Below are 27,362 nucleotides of genomic sequence, written 5' to 3' on the forward strand. Positions count from 1 at the left end.
CCTGCTTCTCCAAAAGTGGAAGCACCACTTTTTTAGATGCATTGTTGCCATGCATTATAAAAATGTCAGGTATGCGAGGATAAACAATGGTAGGATGTGGTTCATGCAGTTTGTGCTCAAACATGTTTTTTTTGAAATGGAATAGTTTGTGCAAAAATTTGATCAATAAGCTGGTCTGTTCAACCAACGGTTGGATGTTTTGCCTTTTTGTGAGAATTTATAGTCTACTTTTCTATCTCTACCATATTGTGCTTTTAGTATAAATAGATAGATAGATGATGTTGCCTGGCAATATTGCGCATGACATGGGTTTAGTAACAAATATGGAACTTTGGCTTATCATTATTTTCAATGTTTTTCATGGCATTCATGAAATTTAAATGTATCATTGGAATTGAGTTTACCTCATGTCAGGCATCAAGGTCAAGATCATATTTCTGTGAAATGCGTTGAAAGGATTCTGACGATATTGCCGTTGGTGATGTTAGAGTCGCTGAAGAACTCATTGCGTTAGACATTGCTATTCATCCAAGACATGAAAAGCAAATGAGACCACATCAGTTGGCAGGTTTCCACTTTTTGGTTGTTTCATGAGTATTGTTCTTTGCTATGCTGGATAAGGTCATGGGTGTTATTGTGGTGATCTGTTTCCTGCTAGTACATTGTTGTTTGCAAGCTTGTACATTTGTAGGTATTGAAGCAACTTTGCTCTTTGAAATGCTAGTGTGAATATAGTTTGCCCAGTTGAAGTATTTCCACTGCCCTGTACACTGACATCACCTTTGTGTTTTTCTTTTCTTTAGACACTCCTTTTCTGGGTCTTCTGTGCATGATTAGAAGCAAAGAACAGTATTTGAATTTGGACTGAATTTACTATAGGTGATATTTCTAGTGTATCTCTAGTAGCTACTAGCTACTAGCTTTATATGCATAAAGTTTCATTACTACTTGAATTGGATTGTACCAGGTGAAATACGGAGCTCGATGCCAAAAGTAAGGATACCTAGTAAACCTAGGAGAAGAATTGATGAATAAGGTGCCTATTTGTTCATCAATTACTATGCTTGTGTTAAACAATTAGTGGGTTGACTACTACATAATAGCCGCAACATTTTATGACCATTATACCATTATAGTTCTCCACATGTAACTGTATGTGCTTCTACTTATGATTGCGTTGTACGCATCCCACATTTTTCTTATCCACCTTGCATGGGGCTTATATGCAACATCAGCAGAAGTGCTACTTCCATTGCTGGTGCAGATTTACTTCTTCTCTCTTACTCCCTCCGTCCGGTGAAGAGTGTACATCTAGCTTCAAAATTTGTCCACAGAAAAGTGTACTTCTACCTTCCCAATGCACTTTAAAGTAGAAAAAAATACTTCTCTCTCATCACACGGTTATCAAGACAAATAGCAGTCTACATATGGTCTTCTTAGTTTTTACATGCACTTAGTTCATTGGGGGTTGGTGATTAAAGAGGAGAGAGATGGTGACTTGCATCTTTCCAATGCATTTTTTACTTAACTCCATAATTTGTCCTAAAATTTCTAGATGTACACTCTTCACCGGACGGAGGGAGTATATGATAATAACTAATTAGTCATCTGTTTCTGTAGGCATGTATTACCACGGAAAAAGAAAGCCTTCCGACCCCATCAATTATATTTCACTTACTGCAAATACGATTCGCAGTTGGGGATGTGGTAGTGTTACCGAGGAGTGGGACATCTTGTATGCTCAGAAGGTCCAATTGTTAACTTTCCTTTCTACTCTACCCGAGCCCACTCTGAGTTATGGGCCGAGTGTTGAAACTAATATGGCCAATTCTATGGAGCAAAGAGAAACAGAAAAAGAGTGACATAATAGTTCTTGATTCGGATGATGATGATGAAAGCACAGGAGCACACAAACAACCGGCGGCTGAGAAAAATAAACAGCTGATACCATCAGAACAGGCTGGTGCTCTCATGAGAGTGGCAATCGAAGGAATTGATGAAGTAAATGAGACAATGCTTGATAGAGACTAAAACAGTCATATTGTTCCATATAGTCCAAGTGCAACTTTAATGAATGATCAGTATCCTTCGGCCAGCTGTCAACCATCAGCATTGCTGTTTGAGAGAGTTATATTGCAGATAAGTCCTGAGGAGGAACGTATCCATGATCTGGCTGTATGTACTTTTCACTTGCATTTTGTTACTGACAGTTATATTGTTGTTTTTTGTTCTACATGTTTGTAATGACAAACTAGTAGCATCACCTTTGCACTGCCTCATCAGTATCTCTGAAGGGCACTGCGAAACTGTTATCTTTGATTTTAAATTTTTTAATGTTCATCCATAATTATTTGACACATCTTAGTTCACAAGTACCCCTTTCTCTTGTACTGAAAATAATGGAGTATAACTGCTTGATATTTTCTAAATCTATTCCAATTCAATGCTGAAAGTTCTCATCTTCGAGCCATAACTCTTCCTGCGCAATGTAGGTCGCTACTCAAGGAGAAAATAGCAGAAACACAAGTTTTCCCTTCACTTCCTAAGGAGAGAAAAATAAACGAAAAGTTGATCCAAATTCCCAAGTAGATGGGGATGTTGAAATTGTGCAAAGAAAAATAAATAATGAAGCAAATCCAGCAGTATTTGATTTGCTCTCAGAACCTTACAATCCTGTGGGGGAAGACGAGCCTATGGAGGAAGAACATATACAAGAAAAGGAAAGTGATGGTCTTGAAGATTTTTGGAATGAGTACTCTGCTGCAGCATTTTGAAACATATCATTTTGTAATTTTATAGTTGTGCTTATAATAGCGTGCTCTATCTGCAAATTTACTCAACTTGTTAAGTTTGAGAATAGATGAGCTCAGCTCAATAAGAGAAATCTGCAAACTTTATCTTCAGTAAATTGTTTTTTTGGATTTATGTTGTTTGCCGTAATGATTTAGTTATATTTATTGGCCAGCTCGACACACTTGAAGAGGCAGCCAATGAGAAAGAGGTGAACAACGTCTGCAATCATGAAATACAGATTCATGAAGATCTGGGCCATGTATGTCGTGTCCACGGTATGATTGTGAGAAGGCCTGAAACAATCATTGATTACCAGTGGAGAAAGGTATGTTATTTGTTTAAGATATGTGATGATGCTTCTATAACTCCAAGGCCGTTTAGCAACATAGGCAGTTTTATTTTTTCGCAAGTTCTTAGCGAATATCCCTTTTAGCAACAAGCAAAGTGGCCTATAGGCACGTGTGGGATTCCCATTTGGTGTGCTGAAACTGCTTTGAAATACATTTTTTATTTTGTATTACACTACTACGTTGTTTGAAAAAAATCTGTTTTTGTAAGAGCCAAGTGCCTAAAGGGGCACAATATGCCAATCATACCTAAGAATTGACACATTTGCTCATCTTATCCCACAAAATTGACACATTTGCTCATGCCGCAGAGCCTGACGCTAGACCTTGTGGGTTGTTATTTTGGTTATTCCTGTATTTCGAGCATGAAGAAACTTTTCTAGTATAGCACATGTAGTTGTTATTTTCTGATATTCGATATCTACTGTTATGCATTATAATTTTTCAGAAATGTCATGATGGCATAATATAAACTTTGGAATGAATTGAAGTTCAAATGTATGACTGGAACAATCAATTGACATTATGTTTACCTCATGTCAGGCATCAAGGTCAAGATCATATTTCTCTGAAAGTCATTCAAAGGATTCTGATGAGATTGTCACTGGGGATGTTAGAATCGCTGAAGAACTGAATGCATTAGACATTGTTATTCATCTAAGACATGAAAAGCAAATGAGACCACATCAGTTGGCAGGTTTCCACTTTCTGGTTAAGAATTTAGTCTCTGACAAACCAGGAGGCTGCATTCTAGCTATGCCCCTGTTCGGGGAAAACATGTATGCTGGTTAGTTTTATTCAGAGCTTCTTGGCAAAGTATCCCTCTAGATGGCCTCTCGTAGTACTCCCTAAAGGCATACTAGGTACTCCCTCCGTCCTAAAATTCTTGTCTTAGATTTGTCTAAATACGAATGTATCAAGTCACGTTTTAGTATTAGATACATCTGTATCTAGACAAATCTAAGAGAAGAATTTTGGGACGGAGGGAGTACATGGAAACGGGAATTTCAACGGTGGCAAGTGGAGGACATACCACTGTATGATTTGTGCTCTGTCAAGGGTGATAGAGAGACTAGTTGGAAATCCTTAACGCTTGGCAAACCAATAGGAGTATCCTCTTGGTTGGATACACCCAGTTCTCTTGGATCATTAACAGTGATGGGTTTGTCATCTTTGCAGCTGCATGCTGGGACATGTTGCTAATGGTGCCTAACCTACTTATAATCACTGCACAGAGTACATACTCCACGTAATTGGTCCTTACACTTTCCCAGAATCACGTCGCAGATGTGTTCAACATCTTGAACCTTTTATGCCCAAAGTTTCTCAAAATAGTAGCATATATCCTATTGTTGATAATGAATCAAGATCAATAATTCAATATCAGGTCGCAGGATTTGAAAAGGGGCCACTAATAAATTCACTAAGTTAGTAGAAGAGGGCCTACTACATGATGATAACTAAACGAGAAAAGGACATCTCATTAGAAGGCTCGGAGAAATAACAAAAGGCGTGCTTACTACAAGGGTGATATCTTGGATGAACTACCTGACCTAGTGGACTTCAGTGTCTTAAGAAAGAAATTGTTCGTAAGTTGGAAGACTATAAGAAGTAAAAAAAATACGCAGTAGGAACTGCCCTGTACATGCATCCATGTCTGTCAGAAATATTACAAGTTGATGTTGTAGATAGGGCTTCCAGCTTGACAAATGTAACTGTTGATAGTCTGGTCTGGTATATCAACGTGTCCGACGTTGTGAAGGCCGGATTTTTCACCAATATCCTGGCACTTGTGGAATCTGCGGCAGAGAAGGTCATTGCATTTAGTTAGTACATTACTTCCCATGAATTTTTTGGAAAGTCTATTGGTTAAGACAAGGGGCTGGCAAGTATTAGAGTTCTTTGTGATCCATGGTGATAATAAATCTACTTCAGAAGATAGAGAACTAACAATGGATCAGTTTAACAACTCTATTGATGCAAAAGTCCTGTTTGGCTCTACCAAGGCATATGGGGAGGGCATCTCCCTGGTGGGCGCATCAAGAGTCATCATTCTAGATGTTCACTTGAACCCCTCTGTTACCTATCAGGCAGTCGGGCCGGCGTACTGGCCTGGGCAGCAAAAGAAAGTGTTGGCTCGTAGCAGCTGATTCTCTGGAGAACACCTATGAAACTGCATTCAAGAAGGTGATACCAAAGCTGTGGTTTGAATGGAGCGAGCAGCGCTGCACGTCGGAGGACTTCCAGCTGAACGAAATTGATATCAACAACAGTGGGAATGAGCTGCTGGACAACAGGACGATGTGCTAGGACATCAAGGCTTTTTGTATGCAAGGTGAAGGCAGGCTGGCTGCTGTACTTACACCATGTATATATGGCTTTCCGATCGTTCGATATTGTCATTATTGTCAAGTAAGGCTCCTCTAGAACCAAAAGAAAGGGGAAATACTTGACTTGGTACATCTTTACAGATACCTTATATTGGTTCTTATGGGCCTTCTCTTCCTTCACATGCATCAAACACTCTACATGTTGAAAGTCTCCCATCCAACTGTACTTGATAGGATCTTGCACGTATCCCTTTATGCATATGATTCTCTTGCTATTATTATTTTTTGTCATTTTGTTCATAACTGAACTATATTTTATGTTTATGTCCTTACCAATCTATGTCTCAATCTTTTCTGTTTAGTTTTCACCATTTAGTGCTTCAGCTCCTTGATTCTTGCTTCTCTACATATATTTTGCCCTTTTACCGGGTTATGTGAAGTAAGGCTGGTCAAAGAGGATATAATAGTAGACACATAATAGCTAATGTTCTCTTAGAAACTCCTGCCCTGGCGTTTTCTGTCATGAAGTCTCTGCAAGGTGACTATAACATTTTTGTCATCCTAAGTTGTGTCTCCTACATTCTAGTATCCTACTTAATACTAATGTCACTAAATCTTTTGAAGTATCGTTTGCACATCCTTTGCATCGATATCATTGTTTGCCTAAATTGTGACTCTTATGTAGGTACTTATGGTAGTTGTCAATCCTTGTTGGTTGTTTCAATATTTGGTTGCACAACTTTCGTGTTCTTACTGAGCTAGAGTTAACATTCTAGAATCTGCATGCATGATACATCCATTTGCGAGTTATTTACCCAAAATCACCACACTTTGGGATAGGGTAACAACTTGGTATCACATTCAAGCCAGGGCTCAAAAAACCACCTGGAATGTTCCTAATGCATAACACTGAGAACCTATTGTTTGATTTGCCCACAAAAACAGTGAAACTAACAAGTTGGCCCCACCTGTCGGGATGACGTGGCGTACCTATGTGGATAATTGGCTGATGTGGTCCAAGGCCCCACCTGTCGGATGCATCTCTTCCCCTCTCTTCCTGTCAAAAAAGCAAAAGACCCGACCATTGCCATATCCTGCGCCGTGTCGGAGCCCAACCCCGGCGAGCCACCCCACCACTGGTGAGCTGCCCCACCGCCATGGCTACCTGCCATCCGCGTTGTGCCACCCCGCTGGACCTCAGTCTACCTCCATGAAGGTGGATGCATCATCGGGCACCAGCGGCCGCTCGGATCCAGCGAGGATCCGCCCCGCCGCCCACACCGCTGCCTGGCGCCGGCGCCGAGTCGAAGAGGACGTCTCCTTGTGTGTTCTTGCCTCCGCCGCCACTTGCTGCTTGCATGAGCACGCGCGCGACCAGGGCCTCCTGGCGGGTGCGGCGAGCATGGCCATGGCCATGGCATTCCACGACGGCGCGCGCGGCCAGGGACTCCGGGCGGGTGCGGCCATGGCTCTCGCGGCGAGCATGGGTGTGTCCATGGCGCCCCTGACGGCACGTGCGGCCAGGGTTTCCCGACGGGCGCCGTGAACACAGGCGCGACCATGGCGCTCCGTGACAGCACGCGCGACCAGGGCCTCCCCGCAGGCGCGGCCCTGACGCTCCACCATGGCGCGCGCGAGTTCGCGACCAAAACTCGTCGGATCCAGGTGCTGCAGAGGGCTGGGGCAGTGCAGTGACAACGGGGTAGCGCGGCGAGCTCGAGTTCATCCATGGCGGCGGGCGTGGGAGGTGGCTCCTGCTTGAGAGAGAGAGGTCAGAGAGGAAGGAAAAGATAGGGGCGACAAGGGGAGCTCCAGCGGCCTGACAGTGGCAGCCAAGTCGGATGACCATCAACTAGCGAGCGGCGCCGGCAATGTGCAGTGCGTACGTAAGTGCCCATTACCTGTTTGTTGAAATGCCCAGGAGAAAAAGGAAAAAATGGAAAATAGATAAACACTCTAAGTCATTGACATGTGGGACCCTTGTCCACCTCCACAAATTGTCCACATAAGCATGCCACATCAGCCTGGCAGGCGGACCCCACCTGTCGATTTTGCTGGTTTCGTAACTAAATTCCAGCATCAGTGCTCCGTGTTACGCATAGGCACATTCCTGGTGGTTTTTTGTGCCCTGGCTTGAATGTGGTACCAAGTTGTTACCTTAGCCCCAAGTGTTGTGGTTTTGGGTAAATAACTCTCCATTTGCCATGTTCTTTTCTGCCATCATTCACTTCCAGTAGGTTATGTGTTTACTAAATTTTTTATGTATCATACATCTTTCCTTATATGAATTTATTCATTTGATATCCAGCATCTGGCAGATAGCTCTAACCTAAATGTTGTGACAAGTGCCTCGTATTGCTACCACTATTTTTCATTCCTTAGTATTTTAGCACATCAAATTTTGTTCCCCAGATGATCAATTTCAGGCTTTCTACTGTTAGTGCAATACTTTGTATGTGACTCACTATCGTACTATAGTACATATTTTTACATATGAGCCTATAGCATGAAGTCGACACTTGTTCAGTTGTGGGCTTCAAACAAAATGGGATGCTTCTTTTTGCAGGTTATTTGTTTGGCATACATGAAAAATATTCGCTCAAATTGGTCCTTCAATTATTTGCTGGCCCGAGGTCAACTAATGCATCTTTGTGGGTTTTGGTTTCTTCAATATCAATCCAAAACCTTCAATTTGCAACTGCTTCCTTTGCCTTTGTTTCCTCATGAACGAGAATGGACAACTTGATTGTTTCTTGGGCCTTACCTGATATGATATGATGAGCCTATATTAGAAGTGGAATTGGTATTATAAGTTGCACGTTGTATGAGATGCTCTAGTTTGTTATTTCATATTGTAACTTATCATGTATCTGCGTGACCCATACAAGACAATATGCGACAGTGGATCAAACATTCAAACTTTTTGTGAGCATCCAAAGATTTTTTATTACAAATGTTTAACAAAAGTAAAGGTTTATGTTTGGTGGGCGTATTATGACTTTCTCCAATCTCATGGATTGACATCAATATTTACAAAATAGATAACTTTTGCAATTACTTGAGATGGAATTCGCCATGGAAGATATCATATAACTTTTGTATGTTACAACTTGCGTTAGTGATATTACGTACAGTTAAATACTTTTTGTATCCAAATAGCTGGAATAGCTTAGTTGGCTAGAGTGTGTGGCTGTTAACCACAAGGTCGGAGGTTCAAGCCCTCCTTCTAGCGAGTTTTTTTTCCATTTTCCGTGCGTGTGTGATATAAAAAGAAATCCAAATGTATTATTTTAGTATCATGTATTTGTATTATACACTCTAATTATAGTTGTTGGATTCTTCCTACACATAGCTATTTGTCCCATCATTCCTTGTATGGATCCCCCTAACATATTCTTTGCACCGGTCATGTCATGCGCTTATTTCAACATCAACTCAAGGTTGTTGGGTAATCTATTTAATTTCTATATACAAAACAGCATGAAGGACTGCCTCTATAATGATCAATGGCCATAATTAAGCATTTAGCTTTGAAGACCTGGAGATTTTAGTACATATTGAACATTTCAACTGCTTCTTTTAATTTGCGATGGTAAATAATAGGGCATTAGTATGCCATCTTCACAGTTGGTACAACCACTATTTCAAATGTTGACTACATAGAACTAGGACCCTTCTGTATGGAATTTATGGATCTAATTAAAACAAACTTTTCTACATCTAAGGACTGTACTACAGTTTAGTTAGTCCAATGCTTACCATGTTTTGCCTGTGTATATGCAATATACATTTAGTTTATATTTCTGGTTGAAGAGAAGGGTTGGGCGACACTAACTAGAGTGTCAAGATGCTTGCATTGTCTTTACATGTTGCAATACTAGTTACTGGATTCCATCACTCATGTTTTTAGATATTAAGGGATAATGGCTATATCAGATCGTGATCCCTCTACAATCACAATTGTCCAAAAGAATTCTTTATTTGGCTATCACTGCCTACGTCCCATGTGAGCTATTGTTGTCGAAGAAATCGTCAAGAATAGATGAATTTGTGTATGTTGCTTCTCCTAAAAGTGGAAGCACCATTTTTTTAGGTGCGTTGTTGCCATGCATTATAAAAATGACAGGTATGTGAGGATTAACAATGGTAGGATGTGGAACATGCAGTTCGTGCTCAAATTTTTTCCTTTCTTTTCTAAACAGAACAATTTGTGTCAAAATTTGATCAATAAGCTGGCCCGTTCAACAAACGGTGGGATTTTTGCATTTTTGTGAGAATTCCAAGTCTACCTTTCTATTTCTACCGTGTTTTGCTTTTAGTATATATAAATAGATAGATAGATGATGTGGCCTGGCTATATTGCGAAAGACATGGGTTTAGAACAAATACGGGACTTTGGATTATCATTATTTTCAATTTTTACATGGTATTTCTGAAATTTAAATGTATCATTGGAGCAATCAATTAACATTGTGTTTACCTCATGTCAGGCATCAAGGTCAAGATCATATTTTTGTGAAACGCATTCAAAGGATTCTAACGATATTGTCATTGGTGATGTTAGAGTCGCTGAAGAACTCATTGTGTTTGACATTTCTACTCATCCAAGACATGAAAAGAAAATGAGAGCACATGATAGGAGCTGGGATCCTACCAAGCCTAGCCCTCAAGTTGTGCGGGTGGAAGGGAGGATGGGGAGGTGGTGGGCGCGAGGGGCGTCTAGGTTTAGGGTTCCGATCCTGAAGGGAGCCAGGTAATTGTTATGACTTATTGCTTAATTCCAAAACGTGTCCTTACAAGTGTTTATATAATCCTCGATGAGCTAATAAAAATAAAGATAAGTTGGGCCAAGCCCCTAACTAGACGCGGCATTGTGCCTCCTCCGGCTATAAGTGATGCCGGTCATAACATCTCTCCCTGCCTGCGCAAACAGCTCGTCCTTGAGCTGGAAGTCTGGAAAATGCTGGCGGAACTCCTCGAGGTGCTCCCAAGTGGCGTCCTCCTCCAGAAGGCCTTGCCACTGGATCAACAAACGCCATACTCCTCGGCTCTGCTAGGCCTTCAACACCTTCTCTGGACCCGAAAGGAGACGTCCATCGGAGGCTAGAGGAAGCGCCGGCGCGGCTGCCGGCGGATCACCGCGGAAAGGCTTCAACAAGCCCACATGGAAGACGCTATGGATGCGGGCGCCAGGTGGAAGCTGAAGGCGCTATGCGACCTTGCCGATGTGTTCCAACACGGAAAACAATCCGGCGTAGCGAGGGCCTAGCTTGCGCTTAGCGTGCAGGTCCAGTGACTGCGTGGGGCGCTGAAGGAGCCACAGCCACACCCAGTCGCCCACCGCAAACTCTGCCTCGCAGTGGTGGCTGTCATAGTATTTCTTGGACAACTACTGGGCCTGGAGAAGACGCTGGCGCACCTCGGCAAGGATCTCATCCCTACCGCGGAGAAGGTCGCGTGCCGTCTCTGTCCGAGCTCTCCCGAGATGAAACAGCAAGATGGGTGGTGGAGGATAGCCGTAGACCACCTCGAAGGTTGTGGCGCGCAGGGCAGAGTGGTAGCAGGTGTTGTAGCAGTACTCCGCCCAAGCCAGCCAGTCCACCCAAGCCCAGGGACGATCACCTGTAACACATCGCAAATACATAGCAATAACCTTGTTGACCACCTCAGATTGGCCGTCCGTTTAAGGGTGGAATGTCGTACTCAGGCACAGTTTCACGCCCGCCATCCGAAGAAGATCACGCCAGACATGACCAATGAACACCGGGTCACGGTCGCTGACGATCGAAGAGGGAAACCCGTGGAGGCGTACGATGTCGTCGAAGAAGGCACGTGCCATAGAGGCGGTGGTGTAGGGATGGCCGAGCGCGATGAAGTGCGCATACTTGGAGAAGCGGTCGACCACCGTAAGGATGACGGACTTGCCGACCACCTTGGGAAGGCCCTCGATGAAGTCCATGGAGATGTCGGCCCAAACCTAAGAAGGCACCTCAAGGGGCTATAGTAGCCTCACCGGCCGCAATGTCTCCGTCTTGTTGTGCTGGCACGTCACGTGATACGTCTCCAACATATCTATAATTTTTGATTGTTCCATGCTATTATATTATCTGTTTTGGATGTTTTATATGCATTAATATGCTATTTTATATTATTTTTGGGACTAACATATTAACCTAGAGCCCAGTGCATGTTCCTCTTTTTCCCTTGTTTTAGAGTTTCGCAGAAAAGGAATACCAAACGGAGTCCAAACGGAATGAAACTTTCGCGGTGTTTTTTCTTGGACCAGAAGACATCCAGAGGGCTTGGAGTGCATGTCAGGAAAGCCACGAGGCAGCCACAAGGTCGGGAGGCGCGCCCAGGGGTAGGGCACACCCCCACCCTTGTGGGCCCCTCATGGCTCCACCGACCTATTTCTTCTGCCTATATATATATTCTCAAGTGTCCCAAAACCATTAAGGGGAGCCACGAAACCACTTTTCCACCGCCGCAACCTTTTGTACCCATGAGATCCCATCTAGGGGCCTTTTCCGGAGTCCTGCCGGAGGGGGATTCGATCACGGAGGGCTTCTACATCAACACCATTGCCTCTCCGATGAAGCGTGAGTAGTTTACCACAGACCTACGAGTCCATAGCTAGTAGCTAGATGGCTTCTTCTCCCTCTTTGAATCTCAATACCATTTTCTCCTCGATGTTCTTGGAGATCTATTTGATGTAATACTTTTTTGCGGTGTGTTTGCCGAGATCCGATGAATTGTGGATTTATGGTCAACTTATCTATGAATATTATTTGAATCTCGTTTGAATTCTTATATGCATGATTTTATATCTTTGCAAGTCTCTTCGAACTATCGATTTGGTTTGGCCAACTAGATTGGTTTTTCTTGCAATGGGAGAAGTTGTTAGCTTTGGGTTCAATCTTGCAGTGTTCGATCCTAGTATAGAAGGGGAACCGACACGTATTGTATTGTTGCCATCGAGGATAACAAGATGGGGTTTTCATCATATTGCATGAGTTTATCCCGCTACATCATGTCACCTTACTTAATGCGTTACTCCATTCTATGAACATAATACTCTAGATGTAGGCAGGAGTCGGTCGATGTGTGGAGTAATGGTAGTAGATGCAGGCAGGAGTTGGTCTACTTGATAAGGACGTGATGCCTATATTCATGATCATTGCCTTAGATATCATCATAACTTTGCACTTTTCTATCAATTGCTCGGCAATAATTTGTTCACCCATCGTGATATTTTCTATCTTGAGAGAAGCCTCTAGTGAAACCTATGGCCCCCGGGTCTATTTTCCATCATATAATCTTCTACTTTCCATCATATAAGTTTCTGATCTACAATTTTATTTCCTATTTACTTTCTTTGCAATCTTTTACTTTCCATTCCATAAACCAAAAATACCAAAAATATTACTTTACCATTTATCCATCTATATCACATCTCACTTTGCAAATAACCGTGAAGGGATTAACAACCCCTTATCGCGTTGGGTGCAAGTTGCTGTTTGTTTGAGAAGGTATTCAGTGGCTTGTGCGTTTTCTCCTACTGGATTGATACCTTGGTTCTCAAAAGCTGAGGGAAATAGTTACTCTACTTTGCTGCATAACCCTTTTCTCTTCAAGGGAAAAACCAACGCAAGCTCAAGAGGTAGCATCACACAAGACCGCACCCAGTCTCGCACCAGCGCTCGGTCGCCGGGGATGTAGAAATCAGCTTGGAGACGCTGAAGGATCTTCTACACACCCTCGTGGTCAATCGAGTGGGCCAGCAGCAAGGCTTGGTGACGGAGGTCACCGTGATCCGACACGAAGAGCCGTCGCCCGTGTAGGAGCAGGACATCATCCAGGTGCCACGGCTCCTCTAGGTCGCTGGCCTCGAGGCGCTGATGAAGGTGTTGCGCGTCCGTGGTGCTCGCGGTGGCCCGGCGGATGTCGTCGATGAAGGCGAAGGAGGGCCCCGAGCGGATGCGGAGGACCGCAACCGCAGGGGTCGATGGCGTCTGTGTCGTGGTCGGTGTCGCAGCGGGACAGTACATCAGCCACGGTGTTGAGGCAACCCGGACGGTACTCGACCGTGAAGTCTAAGCCAAAGATCTTGATGATCCACTGATGCTGCGGCACGGTGAAGAGGCTCTGGTCCAACAAGAACTTGATGCTGTAGTGATCCATGCGAATACGCCCCAAAGATACGGTCGCCAACTACTGGTACATACCCTCAGCCCTGAGGGAGAACTACTCCCTCCTCGTCATGGAGAGCGCCGGGATGATGAAGATGGCCACCGGAGAGGGATTCCCCCCTCCGGCAGGGTGCCGAAATGGGTCTAGATTGGTTTTCGGTGGCTACGGAGGCTTCTGGCGGCGGAACTCCCGATCTATCCTGCTCCCTGATGTTTTTAGGGTATATGGACATATATAGGCGAAAGAAGTCAGTCAGGGGAGCCACGAGGGGCCCACGAGGGTGGGGGCACGCCCAGGGGGGTAGGGTGCGCCTCCCTGCCTTGTGCCTCCCTCGAAGCTTCCCTGACGTCTACTCCAAGTCTCCTGGATTGCTTCCGTTCCAAAAATAAGTTCCGTGAAGTTTCAGGTCAATTGGACTCCGTTTGATTTTCCTTTTCTGCGATACTCTAAAACAAGGAAAAAGACAGAAACTGGCACTAGGCTCTAGGTTAATAGGTTAGTCCCAAAAATCATATAAAATAGCATATAAATGCATATAAAACATCCAAGGTTGATAATATAATAGCATGGAACAATAAAGAATTATAGATACGTTGGAGAAGTATCATGCCGCACCCCCACTTTATATAGGTGTTCGTCGCGGGCTCAACACTTGGGCCTCGCACAGACCCTAAAGCCCATAAGTCTACTCAGCCAGAATCCGAACACAGCTCAGATCACATATGACTAGTGTCCTCGGATCCGACCTTGTAGGTTCCTTCCCTTAAGCGCGCGACCCCTTAGGTTCAAGACGGCTTGGTCGCAGTTTGGATCACCTCTGAACTGCACGGTTGGTAGCGGCCCCTAGCAAGGCATGCCGAATACCAAGCAGACTATGAAGCTGGTTTGGCGAACCTGTACATCATACTTCCATTCCTTTTGCCACATGATATATGTTGTCGGGCTCAAGGCGAGTCTGTCATCCTTGTGTTAGCCCGACCTCATTCTCATTCCAGTGATGCCGACCACAAACCAGATTATCTCATAATCCTTGTTGCATGGCCATGCTTATCCTGGTCGGATCACACAAGGGGCCCAGAGTATATCTATCTTGATCGGAGGGGCAAATCCCATCTTGCTCGACCATGTCCCATATCACGGGTCTGGACAAGCCCGAAACCTACCTTTGTAACTACCCAGTCATGGAGTAGCGTTTGGTTGGCCCAAAGCAAGTCTGTCAACATCCCGAGTACATGCGCCAGCTCAGGTCTTAGGACATAGAACGTATGTTGTACTAGAGACTCACCGATGACATATCGCTGTGTCTCATAGTTGGGTCTGTTGTAGCGATCCAACCTCAAACGGTCAAATCTCTGTGCATAAGTGTCATCCCTGGATCGGTAATGCTGACACACACAGTACTTCAAAGGATTTATAACAGAGTAGCAATCACACACTTATTACATCGATAGTCTCAAGAGAGAACTTAATACAATAAATATGGTTTAAGGCCATCTAATTACGATAACAATGGAAGGCTTGGAAGATAAAGTGAGTCCATCAACTCCAACGGCATAGCTGAGTGCACGACAACGACCTAGCGCACCTTACTCTTCATCTAAAAAGTCCGCAACATGATACGTTGCAGCCCAAAAACGGGCCAGCACATGGAATATGCTGACAATGTAACACAGTATAGTAATGAACAGAATAAAAGCTATCACTACATGCATATATGGCTGGTGGAGGCTCTATGGTTGCAGTGTTTTTGCGAAAAGCCAATTTTCCCCTACAACAAAGGAATATATTTTATTTAACTATCATGGTATTTGTTAAATATTGAGAAGGTTCCTCCAACTCAATCCCCATTAATCAGTATTAACAACCCAACAAATTAATTTAGAGTGATGAGATCAACATGATAATCCAAGAACCAGATACTCAAGATGTCCATAACCGGGGACACGGCTAACCATGATTAGTTTGTACACTCTGCAGAGGTTTGCGCACTTTTCCCCACAAGACTCGATCAACCCCATTGGATTTCTTGCACTACATGTTGTTTGAGAAATGGATGACCGAGACACAGTCTTTCAGAAACATTAACTCTTTACTCTAGGTGGACAGTTACACCTACTTTCCCCTACATCTGCTAGCCCACCAGTGAAAGAGGTCATGCAATGTACTCAACTATGCTAGAGCCCATAATAGCATGTGGCTGCACACGGAAGTTTCTAGCATGAATAATCTTATGATCCCTCTGAGCCTGGGTGGCGAACCATAGGATGATCACACTGGTACTCCGGGATATCCTAGGACAACACTGGATTCTCCAGGTGCCCGCAACCAATCCACCCAGATGTGTATTTAAGTATCCACCTTAAGTTAACCATTAATTAACAATCTCACATCTGTCATGGATCACTCAGACCCAACCTATGTCTACGAGCATAGCATGGCAGTATAAGCATAACATAGAAGTAACTCCCAAGGTTTGATAATAAAAGGGCAATAGGTTCTACCTGATCATCTACTTCCCAAAACCCACATGTTAAGAGATCCTACTCATGCAATGTTTGAGGGCTGTAACTAATGCATAAAAATTGGGTAATAAACGGGTATGATCAATGTGTTACTTGCTGATAATCTGCAAAACCTAGTGACTCGTAGTAGCACGTTGCGCACTTCAGGAATTCTATCGCAAACAAACAATAACATACATAAGCACTCAAGCAAAGATGCTAGGGTAAAACTTCAAATAAAAAGATCCAAACTGAAAGTTCAACTGAAAAGGTTTGATTTGCAAAAAGAATCGATCAAAACGGAGGTACGGAATTGAAACTATGATCAAAAGAACTTCGAATACAAATCTGCTTGCAACCAAATTTTAAATTTTCAAAACCTTGTTCAAGTTGATTAAACAGAAAGAGGGGTTCGAGACGAAGATTTTGGCGTTGGTTTCACTGTATTTGGACAAACGGTTAAGAAACGACGAGGGTTTGAAGATCAGGGGCTAATCTGCGATAAAAATAATCGTGGATATGTCCCTGGCTGAAAATAAAATAAAAAGAAAGGACTAACGAACGAACATTTGCTACCTGAACCTAACCGGTGAACAACGTTCGTTAAAACGAACGAACGGACGAGCGTCCGCTAAAAATAAACCAAAGAAAAACCGAATCGATCTAAATAAAAAACCAATCTAGGGTTTTGAAGAAAAACCGGGCAGTTTTTACCTAAACCGAAAAAAAGTCCGGCGACGGATCCGGCAGCTCGATTCCGGCGGACGGGCGGCATGGGGCGGCGGATCCGGCGGCTAGGCGACAGCGGCGCGACAGCGGGATGCGGCAGCGGCGGCTAGCGGTAGCAGCGGCGCGGCGCGGCGGTGGCAGCGGCGCGGGGCGGTGGCGCGGTGTGCGGCGCGAGGCGGCGGCACGGTGCGGGTCAGGTGGCGGGGCGGTGTGGGCGGAGGGGCGGCGGCTCCGGCCTTTAAAGGCCCGAGGGGGTGATGGCGTGCGGGAGGGGGCGGCCGGCGGCATAGCGCCATCGGACTCCTTTGGGAGTCCATCTCGGGGATGACGGGGACGGCGGCGCGGGAGTGGGCTGGTTGGGCTTCGGCCCAGTCGGTCTGGAACATTTTTTTAAAATAGATTCCGGCCGAGAAAAATCCTAAATAAAATAAAAATAAAATCTAAAAATGCCAAAACAAATTTTCACCGTCTAAGTATAATATTTAGAACAAAGTGAACATTTTCTTTGCCTAAAAATGCAATTCTGAAAAATGCATATTTTTCTAATGCAATTAAAATAACAAGAAAAACCAAATAAAATAATTTATTTGGTTTTAATAATTTTCCTCCAATATTTTATTTATTTTGGAGAAGTCATATATCTCCTCTCATATATTTTTAATATTGGAAATATTATTTGGAGAGAAAAATAATGAAAACCAAAATGATCCACTTTTCAATATTTGAGAAAATTCAAATATGAAAACAATAAAATCTTCATCTCTCTCCGTGGGTCTTTGAGTTGCTTAGAATGTTCGGATCACAAAGCCAAAATGCAAATGAAATGTGATATGCATATGATGACCTATGTATAACATTCCAAATTGGTAATTTGGGATGTTACAAACCTACCCCCCTTATGGTGAATCTCGCCCTCGAGATTCGGGTTGGCTAGAAAATATGTGTGGGTGGTCTTTTCGTAGATCATCCTCTTGTTCCCAGGTGGCTTCATCCTCGGTATGGTGGCTCCACTGAACTTTGCAAAACTTGATAACCTTACTACGCGTGACTCGGCTGGCAGACTCGAGAATCTTCACTGGTTTCTCCTCATAGGTCAGATCACTATCCAACTGAATTGCTTCCAGTGGCACTGTATCTCTTAGAGGAATATCAGCCATCTCAGCATGACACTTCTTGAACTGGGAAACGTGAAACACATCATGAACTCCTGACAGTCCTTCGGGTAACTCCAACTTGTATGCCACTTCTCCAATACGTTCCAAAACTTGATATGGTCCTACAAATCTTGGGGCTAACTTTCCCTTAACTCCAAAACGTTTAACTCCTCACAGAGGTGACACACGAAGATAGGCTCTGTCTCCGATTTCATATACTACCTCCTTGCGTTTTGAGTCTGCATAACTCTTCTGCCTGGACTGATCTACCTTCAGTCTGTCCCGTAGCAATTTAACCTTCTCTTCTGACTCTTTGATCAAATCTAGTCCAAACAACTGGCGGTCTCCAACTTCATCCCACATCAATGGTGTTCTGCACCTTCTTCCATACAAAGCTGTGAAAGGTGCCATCTTCAGACTCGCTTGATAACTGTTATTGTAAGAGAACTCTGCGTAAGGCAAATTGTCATCCTAACTAGATCCATAATCTAGCGCGCAAGCTCTCAACATGTCCTCCAGAATCTGATTGAATGTCTTGGTATGTCCATCCGTCTGCAGATGAAAGGCTGTACTGAACTCTAGCCTGGTGCCCAAAGTCTGGTGCAGCTGGTGCCAAAACTTTGAAGTAAACTGTGTTACTCTATCCAATACGATGGTCCTTGGAACTCCATGCAGACATACGATTCTGGTCATATAAATCTTGGCCAACTTCGCACTTGTATAGGTGGTCTTCACTTGGATAAAGTGAGCTACTTTGGTCAAATGATCCACTACTACCCAAATAGAATCATATCCCGATCGGGTCCTGGGTAATCCGGTGATGAAATCCATGCCAAGCTTGTCCCACTTCCATTCAGGTATCGGCATAGGCTGCAGTAATCCTGCTGGCTTCTGATGTTCTGCCTTCACTCTCTGACATACATCGCATACAGCTACATACTCGGCAATATCCTTCTTCATACCAGTCCACCAGAAATGCTCTTTCAAATCCAAATGCATCTTGGTGTTTCCATGGTGTATTGAGTACAGCGAGTCATGAGCTTCCTGAAGTATCAACTTCCTGATCTCTGCATTATTGGGCACATAAACACGGTCCTCAAACCACAAGGTGTCGTGCTCATCCTCACGAAAACCTTTGGCTTTTCCTTTGCCCATCTTCTCCTTTATCTCATCAATTTCCTTATCATCCTTCTGAGCTTCTCGAATTTTTCCCAATAATGTCGACTAAATTTTCAATGCGGCAACAAAACCTCTAGGGACTATCTCCAAACGAAGCTCCCTAAGATCTTTGGCTAACTCCTTTGGTAATCCTCCGCTTACCAGGGTATTGGCGTAACTCTTCCAGCTCAAAACGTGTGCTACGACATTGGCCTTGCCTGGATGATAGTGCAGCTTCATATTATAATCCTTTATAAGCTCCAACCATCTCCTTTGCTTGAGATTCAGCTCCTTCTGCGTGAAAATGTACTTCAAACTCTTATGATCCGTGTACACATCACAATGATTTCCAATAAGAAAATGTCTCCAGGTCTTGAGTGCATGCACTACGGCTGCTAACTCCAAATCATGCGTGGCATAATTCAACTCATGCGGTCGAAGCTCTCGTGAGGCATATGAAACAACTCTTCCGTCCTACATAAGTACGCCTCCAAGTCCTAAGCGAGATGCATCGCAATACACTTGGAAATCCTTGCGTATATCCAGCAGAATCAGCACTGGGGCTGTAACCAAACGTTTCTTCAACTTTTGGAAACTTGCCTCACATTCATCTGTCCAACTGAACTTGGTGTCCTTCTTCAGCAACTCCGTCATGGGCTTCGCAATCTTAGAGAAATTCTCAATGAATCTCCGATAATATCCCGCGAGTCCAAGAAAACTACGGATCTCTCCAACTGAGGTGGGTGCCAACCACTCAGTGACTGACTGAACCTTAGTATGGTCTACTGCTGCCTTCTCCTGATATAACATGTCCAAGAAATCCAACTTCTTTCAACCAAAACTCACATTTGCTGAACTTGGCGTATAACTGATGTTCCCTGAGCTTCTCGAGAACTAAACGCAAATGCTCCTTGTGTTCTTCTTCAGTCTTCGAGTACACCAAAATATCATCAATGAATACTACAACAAACTTATCCAAGAACTCCATGAACACCTTATTCATCGTACTCATGAAATAGGCAGGGGCATTAGTCAATCCAAATGACATAATAGTGTACTCGTATAGCCCATACCTTGTGGTGAAGGCTGTCTTAGGTATATCCTATTCTCGGATCTTCAGCTGGTGGTATCCTGATCGAAGATCGATCTTGGAAAATACTTTAGCTCCTTGCAGCTGGTCAAACAAATCATTGATCATCAGTAGTGGATACTTGTTCTTGATCGTCACTTCATTTAATGCACGATAATCAACAACCATTCTCAAAGATTTATCCTTCTTCTCGACTAAGAGCACTGGGGCTCCCCAAGGTGACGAGCTTCGACAAATGTAACCTTTCTCCAATAACTCCTTAATCTGTTTCTTAATCTCCTCCAGATCATTTGCGGGCATCCGATATGGTCTCTTCGATATTGGTCTGGTGCCTGGCAACAACTCTATCAAAAACTCAATGTCTCGATCCGGCGGCATGCCTGGTAGTTCCTCTGGAAATACATCCGAGTAATCCTTCACTACAGGCACTTCCTCCTGAACAACTCCCGTGAGAGAATTTACATGGGTCCTCTTTGGTGCATGCCTGGATACATACTTAATCCTTTTTTCCTTCGTTGTGGTGAGCAGAATTGACTTACTGGCACAATCGATGTTTCCTCCATACATCGATAGCCAATCCATTCCTAGTATCACATCCAATCCTTGTGATTCCAAAATTATCAAGTCTGAGGGGAAAACATGCCTACCTATGGTTAATGGCACCTGAAAACATCCTTGGCTTGCCATATGCTCCGCTCCTGGCGAGCTTACTAACATAGGTGTCCTAAGAACTTTGGTGGGCAACTTATACTTATCCCCAAATCCCCTTGAAATGTGTGAATGCAATGCACCAGTATCAAAAAGAATGATTACAGTAAATGACTTAACCAAAAACTTACCTATAACTGCATCGGGCTGCTCTTCAACCTCCTCCACGTTCATGTGGTTCACTTGTCCCCTGTTGAAAGGGTTGGGCTTCTTCCTAGAGCTTCCATTGCCATTTCCATTCTTTGCTTCAGAACAATCGGTGGCTTAGTGTCCAGTCTTCCCGCACTTGAAACACGTAATGTGACTTAAATCCTTCTTGGCGGGCGTGGCTGGGTTAGAGCGGTTCTGGTTGCTGCCTGCTCCATTCCCGTTTCCATTCTTTGGGCCATTGTGGTTATGCGAACTTCCTCCATTGTGGGTATGTCCTCCATGGTTATGGGTATATCCTCCCGAGTTCGGGGTAAAACGAGGCTTCTGCTGAGATCCAGAATTGTACTTCCCTTGTCCATACTTCCTTTTACGGCTATCAATCTACTGCTTCTTCCCTTCAATCATAAGAGCCTTATCTACCAACTCCTGGTAGTTGTTAAATGTTGCCACCATTAACTGCATACTCATCTCATCATTCAGCCCTTTCATAAACTTCTCTTGTTTCGCGACATCTTTAGCCACGTCATCTGGGGCATAGCAGGCTAACTTACTGAACTCATCCACGTACTGCCCCACAGTACGGTTGCCCTGGCGTATGTTGCAAAACTCACGCTTCTTCATGCTCATAGCTCCAGTTGAGACATGAGCAGTGCGGAATGCTTGCTGATACTGCTCCCAAGTGACATTGGGTATAGGGAAAGTGGCTGTGTAATTCTCCCACCATGAGGCTCAGGTCCATCCAATTGATGTGCGGCAAAACGCACCTTCTCAGCATCTGTGCAACCTGCAGTGGTCAACTCCCTTCCAATCCTACGTAGCCAATCATCAGCAACTATGGGCTCGGTGCTACTGGAAAACACCAGCTGTTGTAACCTCAGAAAATTGGCTAGGTTGTCAACTGGAGGTGGCGGCGGTCCGTTGTTATTATTGTTGTTGTTGTTGCCTTGATTCTGAACTAGCAACTGCATCAGTGTATTCTGCTATTGGATCAACTGAGTGAGCTCCGGTGGGAAGACAAATCCGGGGTCACGTCTCGGAGTCATCTGATGGGTATAGAGGGGATAGGTTAGAATAGAATGAGGTCTAGTGAGAAAGTACTACCCATATGAACATGAGACAAACACAATCATATCACACCAAATCAATTTCAAGCAAGGGCATACAATCGATCTAACTATCGTTACAGTGCTTGGACTACTAATATATACATGGGGGGGATACTACTAATAATATGGTGGTCTACTAAAAAATTTGATCAGTAGAAGACTCCATGATATCTGCTCCAGCTTCGTCTTTGTCTTCATAATCATCATCACTACTGTCGGGACCAGAGTCGATGTCGTCGATGATGATGTAGTCCTTGGGATGGTCATCATCTCCTCCTGGCGCAGGGTCTCCCATGAATACTCCTAGCTTCCTTGTCAGGTCGTCATTCATCTTCACTAGTACGGTGATTTCCTCCTTGTATCCATCGTGGGTAGACTTGAGTTCCTCTTCCAGCTCCATGTTCCTAGTCATCAACTTCTTCAGGTCTATCATGCTTGTGCACATCTGGTTCTCCTAGCGATGAATGTGCTGGTTTAACTCCTGGATGTAAGCTACAATGGACCTGCCTTTCCTGTTGCTGATCATCTCCCATTGCTCATCTCGGAGCCCACATATCTGGTAGATGGTGTCCTTAAGATCCTTGTGATAGACTTCGCCGATGCGTCCTATAGCGATGTGGGCTGCCATGCTCTTTCCTAGGCTCCAAGTTGGTGCATCAAAGGAAAACTCTATGGGCTCAGTTACTGGAGTGAATGTCCTTCCTGGAACTTCTCGAATCATCCAACGCTCCTCTTCTGGTAAAGTGGCGGTGTAGGTCCCGGTGAAGCTTGGTATTCTAATGTTCAGGTACCTAGTGACTTCCTTCAAGTGTCGTCCAAAAGATGTGTCTTCATCCGGCTGTGCAAACTTGTTCCTTGTGTCTGCCATCCTATAGACTAGAAGATGGAGAGAAGTCATAAATGAGTAGAGTAGAGTGACCTATGGCTCATCTTAGTGGTCGTGTCGTACAGTCAGCGTGTGCTCCGATACCATCTTGTAGCGATCCAACCTCAAACGGTCGAATCTCTGTGCATAAGTGTCATCCCTAGATCGGTAATGCTGACACACACAGTACTTTGAAGGATTTATAACAGAGTAGCAATCACACACTTATTACATCGATAGTCTCAAGAGAGAACTTAATACAATAAGTATGGCTTAAGGCTATCTAATTATGATAACAGCGGAAGGCTTGGAAGATAAAGTGAGTCCATCAACTCCAACGGCATAGCTGAGTGCTCGACAACGACCTAGCGCACCTTACTCTTCATCTGAAAAGTCTACAACATGATACGTTGCAGCTCGAAAACGGGTCAGCACATGGAATATGCTGGCAATGTAACACAGTAAAGTAATGAACAGAATAAAAGCTATCACTACATGCATATATGGATGGTGGAGGCTCTATGGTTAAAGTGTTTTTGCGAAAAGCCAATTTTTCCCTACAACAAAGGAATATATTTTATTTAACCATCATGGTAGTTGTTAAACATTGAGAAGGTTCCTCCAACGCAATCCCCATTAAGCAGTATTAACAACCCAACAAATTAATTTAGAGTGATGAGATCAACATGATAATCCAAGAACCAGATACTCAAGATGTCCATAACCGGGGACACGACTAACCATGATTAGTTTGTATACTCTGCAGAGGTTTGCACACTTTTCCCCACAAGTCTCAATCTCCTCTATTGCATTTCTCGCACTACATGGTGTTTGAGAAACGGATGACCGAGACACAGTCTTTCAGAAATATTAACTCTTTACTCTGGGTCGACAGTTACACCTACTTTCCCCTACGTCTGCTAGCCCAACACTGAAAGAGGTCATGCAACATACTCAACTATGCTAGAGCCCATAATAGCTTGTGGCTGCACACGGAAGTTTCTAGCATGAATAATCTTATGATCCCTTTGAGCCTGGGTGGCGAACCATAGGATGATCACACGGGTACTCCGGGATATCCTAGGACAGCACTAGATTCTCCAGGTGCCCGCAACCAATCCACCCAGATGTGTATTTAAGTATCCACCTTAAGTTAACCATTAATTAACAATCTCAAATCTGTCATGGATCACTCAAACCCAATCTATGTCTATGAGCATAGCATGGCAGTATAAGCATAACATAGAAGTAACTCCCAAGGGTTTGATAATAAAAGGGCAATAGGTTCTACCTCATCATCTACTTCCCAAAACCCACATGTTAAGAGATCCTAGTCATGCAATGTCTGAGGGTTGTAACTAATGCATAAAAACTGGGTAATAAAGGGGTATGATCAATGTGTTACTTGCCTTGCTGATGATCTGCAAAACCTAGTGACTCATAGTAGCACGCTGCGGACTCCAGGAATTCTATCGGAAACAAAAAATAACATACATAAGCACTCAAGCAAATATGCAAGGGTAAAACATCAAATAAGAAGATCCAAACTGAAAGTTCAACTGAAAAGGTTCGATTTAAAAAAAGAAACGATCAAAGCGGAGGTACGGAACTGAAACTACGATCAAAAGAACTTCGAATAGAAATCTGCTTGGAACCAAATTTTAAATTGTGAAAACCATGTTCAAGTTGATTAAATAGAAAGAGGGCTTCGAGATGAAGATTTTGGCGTTGGTTTCACTGGATTTGGACAAACGGTTAAGAAACGACGAGGGTTTGAAGATCAGGGGCTAATCTACGATAAAAATAATCATGGATAGGTCCCTGGCCGAAAAAAAGAAAGGACTAACAAACGAACGTTTGCTGTCTGAACCTAACCGGCGAACAACGTTCGTTAAAATGAATGAACGTACGAGCGTCCGCTAAAAACATAAACCGAAGAAAAACCAAACCGATCTAAATAAAAAACCAATCTAGGGTTTTGAAGAAAAACCGGGCGGTTTTTACCTAAAACAAAAAAACCGGCGACGGATCCGGCGGCTTCGGTGGCTCGATTCCGGCGGACAGGCGGCATGGGGCGGCGGCTCCGGCGGCTAGGCAACGGCGGCGCGGCAGCGGCGGCGCGGTGTGCGGCGCGAGGCGACGACACGGTGCGGGGCAGGTGGCGGGCGGTGTGGGGCGGAGGGGCGGCGACTCTGTCCTTTAAAGGCCCGAGAGGGGGGCTGGTGTGCGGGAGGGGGCGGGCGGCGGCGTAGCGGCGTCGGACTCCTTTAGGATTCCGTCTCGGGGACGACGGGGACGGCGGCGCGGGAGTGGGCCGGCTGGGCTTCGGACGAGTCGGTCCGGAACATTTTTTTTAAATAGATTTTGCTGAGAAAAATCCTAAATAAAATAAAAATAAAATCTTAAAATGCCAAAACAAATTTTCACCATCTAAATAAAATATTTAGAACAAAGTGAACATTTTCTTGCCCTAAAATGCAATTTTGAAAAATGCATATTTTTCTAATGCAAATAAAATAGCAATAAAAACCAAATAAAATAATTTATTTGGTTTTAATAATTTTCCTCCAATATTTCATTTATTTTGGAGAAGTCATATTATCTCCTCTCATATATTTTTAATATTAGAAATATTATTTGGAGAGAAAAATAATTAAAACCAAAATGATCCACTTTTCAATATTTGAGAGAATTCAAAATGAAAACAATAAAATCCCCAACTCTCTCAGTGGGTCTTTGTGTTGCTTAGGATTTTGGGATCACAAAGCAAAAATGCAAATGAAATATGATATGCATATGATGACCTATGTATAACATTCCAAATTGGAAATTTGGGATGTTACATCTGTCTAACTCGGACCTTATCTCGACTCGGATCCGACTGCGTCGAATCCGACCAGATCCTTCCAAGTCCATATTATCTGGTTAGCATCCAATGCCCCATGGCTAGTGAGACCAAGCCATCGACCGTGTCATATGCTAGTCTAGTGGGCCGCGCGTCCACACAGCCCTTTCGACTAGGGACCTTTTAGGACATTCATCATACAATGCATAGTCCCACAAACAAGTCACGTACTTGCTAATACACATCATTGATAATGTCCAAGGACTATCTTTATTCATAAATACATAGGAAATACCATCATACATGATTGCCTTTAGGGCATATCTCCAACAGTCTCCCACTTGCACTAGAGTCAATCAAATAGACATCGAATGCCCATAGCTCTAACGTGCCCCTGATGCTTGGTTTGTGGAAGCGGCTTAGTCAACGGATCTGCAACATTTGCATCCGTGTGAATTATGCATAACTCAACATCACCATTCTTTACGATCTTTCGTATCAGGTGATATTTCCGATCTATGTGTATGGTCTTGTGGTGATCCCTCGGCTCCTTGGCTTGTGCGATGGCACTAGAATTATCACAATAAAGGTCAACGGTTTTACCGAGGCTGGGAAAATACCAAGATCATCCAGAAAGTTCCGGATCCAAACACCTTCCTTTGCAGCTTCACAAGCTGCAATGTATTCGGCTTCTGTGGTAGAATCGGCCACCGTATCTTGCTTGGAACTCATCCAGCTCACTGCTCCTTCGTTCATGACATACACGAATCCGGACTGTGATCGACAATCATCTATCTCGGTTTGGAAACTAGCATTGGCATAACCCCTTACAACGAGCTTTTCCTCACCTCCATAATCTAGGAACATCTCTTTAGTCCTTTTCAGGTACTTCAAAATAGTCTTTACCGCTGCCCAGTGACTCTCACCTGGGTTGGCCTGGTATCTACTTGTTAGGCTTGTTGCAAAAGCAACATCAGGTCGTGTACATATCATGGCATACATGATGGATCCAATTTTCGAGGCATACAAAATTCGACTCATCCTGCTTTGCTCATCAGATGTCTTAGGACTCTTAAGTATCGCTTAGCCTTATACCATGTGAGACAGGCAAGAACCCTTTCTTGGCCTCAATCATGTTGAACCACTTCAACACTTTATCTATGTACGTGCTTTGGCTCAAGCCAAGCAGCCTCCTTGATCTATCTCTATAGATCTTGATTTCTAAAATGTAAACTGCCTCACCAAGGTCCTTCATTGAAAACTTGCCATTCAATGATTCCTTGACCGAGTTCAGCATCGAAACATCATTTCCGATCAGTAGTATGTCATCTACATACAAGATCAAAAACACAATCGAGCTCCCACTTAACTGCTTGTATAAAAAAGCGTCCTCATC

The 27,362-nt window shown here is 43.8% G+C and overlaps 1 non-coding gene and 1 pseudogene across 1 annotated transcript; both read left to right on the forward strand.

The window, feature by feature from the left end:
- The first annotated feature begins 1,622 nt into the window (after positions 1–1,622).
- Positions 1,623–5,567, forward strand: LOC125507261 (annotated as a pseudogene).
- A 3,061-nt stretch (positions 5,568–8,628) lies between these two features.
- Positions 8,629–8,702, forward strand: TRNAN-GUU. Its single transcript has one exon. It is a non-coding gene; the product is annotated as a tRNA-Asn (tRNA).
- Positions 8,703–27,362: the final 18,660 nt, after the last annotated feature.

This window comes from Triticum urartu, chromosome 5, assembly GCF_003073215.2.
Source record: "Triticum urartu cultivar G1812 chromosome 5, Tu2.1, whole genome shotgun sequence".
Classification (NCBI taxonomy): Eukaryota; Viridiplantae; Streptophyta; class Magnoliopsida; order Poales; family Poaceae; genus Triticum; species Triticum urartu.